Raw genomic sequence first — 6,001 nt, 5'->3', positions numbered from 1 at the left:
TACACTGACTGTTCAAAAGTAATTCTAATTGAATGACATTTAAGGTCAACGTTTTCTGATTCATTGTTCACACCGATTTGGTTAAAACCTTTATCTATGTACTTCTTGGTGAGGATTTGATGAGGATCACTGGATTCCTTTTTTTTTTTTTTCTTATCCAATGCAAATCCCATTGGGTCAAGCCTTAAACGATTATGAATATGACCACTTTTGCTGTCCCAAATAGGGGGCGCACATCCTTATTGTAAACCATATTCACAGTACATGGATTACAGAGGGTTTACATAGTATTATGTCCAGTTCCTTACATGGATTCTGTAATCTGAATTTAAATGAATAGGCTTGTGATTCAAGTCACTTTTATACACAAGGCTATCTCCCCAGCTATATCCTAATAATAGTTGAAATAAGACTGCTGTCCTGAGCCATTCATTCATTGATCCATTTATTCCTGAAAAATGGGGAAAATTTTGCTTTTGCACAAATATGGTTTAGGAAAAAACATCCCCTTTACACTTTTTTTAGAGCACAAAGCAATTATTTCCCCCATTTAAATTTGAATATCATTATGATTAAATTATACTTTTTATTAATAGCATTCCTAGAGAATCTATGTGTGCATACATAAACATAAATATTCATATTATCATCCTCAGTGTCTGCCAGCTTATATCTATACATGAGTGTGCTTCATATGTGTAGTTTTCTCTTCCGGTGATGACCCTGATGTAGACATCTTGGAATGTTTGGTTTTTTTTTTTTTAATTCTATTTAATTCTACACCTTTATTTCTCCATGTAGAGTAGGGAAAGGAATAAAATAAAAATGGATGACACAATTGACACACACACAAAAAAATGGTTGGGGTTAGGAAAGGGTGGTGGTAAGGAGATGGGGGAGGGGTCTCCATTACAGCAGCAAAAGCCAGTGACCTAGGATGCTCCTATCTCTCCCAATATGGGCAGAAACAACCAGCCCTTTTTTTCAGGCTGCTGTCTTGCAACAACTTGTACTGCCCTAGCCCCTTGGGAGCTGGACAGAGAAGTGTTCCCAGGCTACAGAGAGGAGGAATGGAACCATGCTGGGGGAGGAGCCTGGGTTCAGAGCATGCACAGGGAGTGACAGTCATTTGCCCCCACCACCTCCCTATGGGAGATAACTTTGTGGGTGTTAGAGGGTGGACACCAGAGGCCGGCAATGCTGCTTCTTCTAGCATCAGGCAAAAGAGAGAACAGTCAGAGCCTCCTGGACAATGTATTTGACATCCACATCCTGGTCCTGGGTCAGCTGCTCCAGGATGGGCTTGACTTCACTCTGCAGGGTGCTGTTATCAAGAATGGGTCCTATCTTCTGTAGTGATTTGGCCACATTGAAGCAGACATTGACGACTGGGTCCCCAGCCATACGAAGAATTGTGAGCAGCATGTGCTTGGTGATGAAGGACTGTGAGGCTGAGGTGAGGGCCACAGCCTCCCACAAGGTCAAAGAGGTCTGTGAAAATCTCTCAGCTGACTGCTGGGAGAATATGATCATGACCCAAATCTTGCCCTGCATCAAGGAGCTGTGTCAGATGCCAACCAACATGTCAGGTCAGCACTGGTTTCACTCATCATGGGCCTCTCTCCTATTCTGGGCAAAGACAACACCATCGAACACCTCTCGCCCCTTGGCTCAGCTGAAGAATGTTTTTCTTTGAGACCTTGCATTGAGAACTTTATCCTGTGTTTGATCTCATACTCAAATATTTCACATGAATTTTTCCTTGAGAATGCAATCACTTAACCATATCTACATGGGCTTCTCTGTTCTCAGGAATGGACAGCAACAATCCTGGATGTGTTGTAAACACATGAGCCATGTAGTGAAACTAACAGAAGTTATGAACCAAATGGATCTAACAGCTATTTATAGAACATTTTATCCTAAAGTAAAAGAATATACTTTCTTCTTAGCAACTCATGTTACCTTCTCCAAAATTGACCATGTAATTGGTCACAAAACAGGCCTCAACAGATACAAGAAGATTGAAATAATCCCATGCATCTTATCAGATCACCACGGATTAAGGCTGATCTTAAATACTAANAAAAAAAAAAAAAAAGAGGAAAGCACACATACACATGGAAGTTCAACAATGCTCTACTCGGTAACTTGGTCAAGAACGAAATAAAGAAAGAAATAAAAAGCTTTTCAGAATTTAATGAAAATGAAGACACATCATACCAAAACTTATGGGACACAATGAAAACAGTGGTAAAAGGAAAACTAACTGGAGAGAGCACACACTAGCACCTTGACAGCACACCTGAAAGCTCTAGAACAAAGAGAAGCAAATATACCCAAGAGGAGTAGACCTCAGGAAGAAATCAAACTCAGGGCTGAAATCAACCAAATAGAGACAAAAGGAACTATACAAAGAATCGGCTGGTTCTTTGAGAAAATCAATAAGATAGATAAACCCTTAGCCAGACTAACCAGAGGGCACAGAGACAGTATCCAAATTAATAAAATAAGAAATGAAAAGGGAGGTGTACCAATGAAATATAGCTTAAAGTAATTATTCTTTTTGTTGAATATTAACAGTTGAAAATATTAAAATGATGTTCTATAGACATCATGGAAATATTATTAAAATGTTTCTCTTTGTGCTTGAAATTAGCAATTTCTTAAAATGTATATTCAAAGAGTTTTTGTTATTCTGAAATTTTTAAAATATACTTGCTGATAAAATAATTTCTCTCCTAGTAACTCTTACAATTTTTTAAAATTAAACTCATTGTTAGACAATGTACACAGATATATAAAGTGTTTTAAATGTTCTCTCACTATGTCAGATGGTATCACATAAAGGCTTTTGAATATATTTCTTAATGATTAATTTTTAATGTTTTATGCTGTTTTACTATGCTTAACTCCTAAAGAATATTTTGTATGTTTTGAAACAATTTAGTATTCAATATTAAATAGAGGATCCTCAGTTGTGGATAGTATTAAATAATCAGGGAGATTCAAGGCCAGCAAAAAAAAAAAAAAAGAAAGAAAGAAAGAAAAAAAGAAAGCTTTTGTTAATTAATTATTCCTCAAGAAGAAAATGAGGCCATTCCTAACTCCTATCTGGTCCATTAAATGGGTGTACTTTGGTCCTCATAGGGCAACAAAATAAACAGCCAGATCATATTGAACAAATCAACCAAAGACAATCAAGCCTAAGCCAATGGGTATAAGGAAAAATCCATTCCACGTTTGTGATGTCATTGGTGGTACACAGCGTAATGTTTGTAAATCAAGTAGGATACTGCAGTCAGCCAGGCTTCAAAATAAGACACAAGAACATTACCTTGTGGCTTACCACTTCAGCCTAGCTCACCTGAACAGTAATGAAAGCTACTTTCAGTAGGAGGCGAGTATAATCTCTGAATTGTGAGCAGATGGCTCAGCTCAGACCTCTGTGTTCTTGGGTTCCTGTTCAGAGCTGTCAGCTATCATTATCACCTTTGCTGAGTGTTTCTGAAGAAAGGCCAAGAAAATGATAAGCCTGGAGATTAAAAATCATGTCTTGCATGGTTGAGTCCACTAAAACAGCATGGAAGGAAAGGAATCTTGTTCGGCTATTTGATCCCATTGGGGAAGTCTGATTTCCAGTATTCTGTTTCTTTCTCATGAAACTGAGAGTCAAAAGTTCAAAGGAGCACTAGAGGGGAGTGCAAAATATTTGCAAATCCTTTTTGCTCTGTCATTTCCCTTTCTCTTACAATCAGGGAAAGGCAACATTTTTAAGGTCTGTATTAAATCAAAGACTTTGAAGGATGTTTTCATTAAGGAAACTTTTGAACAGATGAATTTTGTTTGGATATGCAGGACTTACTATGAAATAATAAAGTTGGGGAGATAATAAATTATAGTGTAGCATTTTAGAAGACCTCCTCACTGCAGGAAAGTGTGGATGAACAGCTGAGTTCTCCAAGCTACTTTAAATATTTAGATTGCTGCCATAAAAAATCAGGTGAGCCTCGAAGAGTAATAAACTAGGAAGAGAAGAATCTTGAAATGTCAACCCAAGCCTACCAACCACAAGTGAGACTGAGATTAAAAAAAATACATCATTCTCTCTCTGTGTGTCTCTCTCTGTCTCTATATCTCCCTGTGTCTCTGTCTGTCTTTCTCTGTCTCTGTGTCTCTGTCTCTTCATGCCTCTGTAGCTTTCTCTGTTTCTCTGTCTTTTTCTCTGTCTCTCTATGTTGCTGTCTCTCTTTCCCTGTCTCTGTCTCTGTATCACTGTCTTTCTATGTCTCTGTCTGTCTCTCTGTACCTCTCTATCCTTTTGTCCCTGTATACCTCTGTCTCTGTCCCTCTTTGTCTCTCTGTCTCTTTCTGTATCTCTACCTCTCAGTGACTGTCTCTTTATGATTCTCTCTCCCCCACCCCCTTCTCTCTCAATGAATGCTTTTCCATACATGTATGCCCTTGTTTATTTGTGTGCCTCCATAATTCCTATGACAATCAGGTTCCTTCAGGAATTAGTTTATAGGATCTCTGCTCTAATTAAAGGAATTAGTGTTCATATAAAAAGGCTGAGGGAATCTGCTCTGACATTTTCTGACCTCCTCTACTAAACCATGAGTAAGTACAGCACTACTGGAGGAGGACATTATGAGGCATCAAGGCATCTGGTGCGTTACATCATATACCACAGATGCCAGAACTATGCGAAAATTTACTTGATTTAAATGTATTACCTGATCCAAGGTCTATCGGATATAGCAACATAAACAGATTAAAATAATATAATTTTGGGTCTATAAACATAGTTGACAATGTAATATCACTAAATATCAACTACACATTTTCCCAAGTTAGCTAACCTTATGTCTTTACCATTTGGTTTTACAGACATCTCACACACATATTTATTAGGTTACATTCACTATGTTAAGCTCTTTAAAGTCATTACACCATTTAATTCATTGCCACTGTAGTTTAATACTGTTAGCATGTGTTTTCAGAAGTGCAAGGAGAAAACCTTTAGCAAAACACAAAATTATATAAAAATTGATTGTATATGTTTTGTACAGTCTTTTAAGCCCTTAAGCCATTCTTAATGACTGAATCAGTGAAAAGATGAGCAAATGAAGTAGTGTGGGAACTATTGGTATCATCCAATATGAATTCAAGCCACTGACTCAGCCAAAGATGTGGAGACTTTTGCCATTAAAATAAACCAACACTTTCCCAACATGCAAACACAGAAAGGGAGACACACCAAAGAATTCCTCTCCACCAAGAAATACCCAGAGCTGAGTATTCCAGGAAAGGATCCATTATCCTCCAGCCACAACTACATTATAATCGCCAAGTTACTCCACATACTCACTTTCTAGACCCAGGCTCTGTGGCTAAACTGCAGCATATTAGAGGATTTTTAAAATCAATGACAAAGCAATAATAGTCAAAATAGCATGGAATGGCCATTCATGCAGACATACAGATCAATCAGAATGATAGTCTAGAAACAAATGTCATTATTTATAATCAACTGATTTTGCTTAAGATCCCAGAAGCATAGATTAAAGAAAGGACAATATCTTTAATATATGGTGCTAGACAACTGGATATCCACACACAAAAGAATGAAATTGGAGCTCCATTTCCTATCATATAAAAGAGACAATTTAAAAATATTAAAGCCTTAAATGTAAGATCTAAAGCCAGTAATACTAAACGAAAACATGGGGAAAACCACTATGGTATTTCTTTGGGTTTCTAAAAATAGACCCTAATATTTTTATTTTATAAATATATTTTAAAATAAATAAATATATTTTAAAAACACATACAGTAGAGGATGTCCAGGTCTGTGTTCATTCCAAGATGATACACCTAACCCCCTAGTGACTGGAGGCCCCAAGAAATTTAGAGGTCAGGTGGGGTGGGGGGAGGGGACATTCATGTGGAGACAGGGAAGTGGGGAGGAGGTATGGGATATGGAACAGTCAGAGGGTGG

Source organism: Mus caroli, chromosome 15, assembly GCF_900094665.2.
Source record: "Mus caroli chromosome 15, CAROLI_EIJ_v1.1, whole genome shotgun sequence".
Taxonomy (NCBI): Eukaryota; Metazoa; Chordata; class Mammalia; order Rodentia; family Muridae; genus Mus; species Mus caroli.
Note: the sequence above shows the minus strand (reverse complement) of the source record.